Raw genomic sequence first — 1,193 nt, forward strand, 5'->3', positions numbered from 1 at the left:
TTTCAGGACAAAAATCTTTCATTTTAATTTCTTTTTTTTTTGAGACAGAGCCTCAAGCTGTCCCCCTGGGCAGAGTGCTGTGGCATCACAGCTCACAGCAACCGTCAACTCCTAGGCTCAAGTGAGTCTCCTGCCTCAGCCTCCCAAGTAGCTGGTATTACAGGCGCCCGCCACAATGCCCGGCTATTTTTTGGTTGCAGCCGTCATTGTTGTTTGGCGGGCCCAGGCTGGATGTAAATCTGCCACTCAGGTGTACATGGCTGGCGCCTTAGCCACTTGAGCCACGGGTGCCGAGCCTCATTTTAATTTCTTAAAAGAGAGCAGAAGTGGCCTCCTTCTCTTGCAAGAGGCACAGAGCTGGTGCCTGCAGAGAAGCCAGGAGCAAGCCCAGGTAGCAGGTGAGAGTTGTCTGGATAACCTGAGCACTTAACCTCCCCCAGCTGTCCCCTCCCAGCTCACCCTCATCCCCACATTCTCTCATTTCCTATTCCCACCCTACTGGTGGGACTGGGATCAGCTGCTCAACTGATAACCGTGGTAGACTTATTTCCTGGGAAGCTAGTGTGAGGGTCCAATGCTGGTCCTGCCTTACCTGGGCTCCTGATGGTAGATCCCTGCCTTTTCCAGTCTGTCTAATCTCTCCTGAAGCTGGCCCCATTCTGAGGGCCCCAAGCCACTGCACTGAAGAGGGAGCCTTCCTGATGACACCCCAGGGAAGTAACTTGCATTTTCATTTTTATTTAATGACTAGACTGTTACTTCCTGGAGTCATCTAGACCTTGAACACTCAGTAATGTCAGAATGAATGACACCAGCCTTTCTTAAACTTGCAAACCCTACAAATCACCTGGAGGATTGGTTAAAATGAGACTCCTGAACCAGCCAAATACACTAAATCAACTCTCCAAGGGAAAGACATGGATATCCATTCTATTAAGCATCCTAGATGCTTTTTCCTACTGCCAAGTTTCGGGATTTATACTAACTCAACCCATCGGGTGTTCAGAGGAGTCATAGCTTCGTTATGGACTCACTTATGGACTTATTTATACCATTTATGGGCTCTCAGGTACTGTTGAGATTCCATGCTTTGCTGCCATGTACCCCTCGCAGACAGAAACTTCATTAGGACAGAGGTCCAAGGTCACAACGATGGGCTACTAGTAGAACCAGGTCCCACACCTCAGCTCAGG

This window comes from Otolemur garnettii, unplaced genomic scaffold (assembly GCF_000181295.1).
Source record: "Otolemur garnettii isolate 467f Iridium unplaced genomic scaffold, OtoGar3 scaffold00001, whole genome shotgun sequence".
NCBI lineage: Eukaryota > Metazoa > Chordata > Mammalia > Primates > Galagidae > Otolemur > Otolemur garnettii.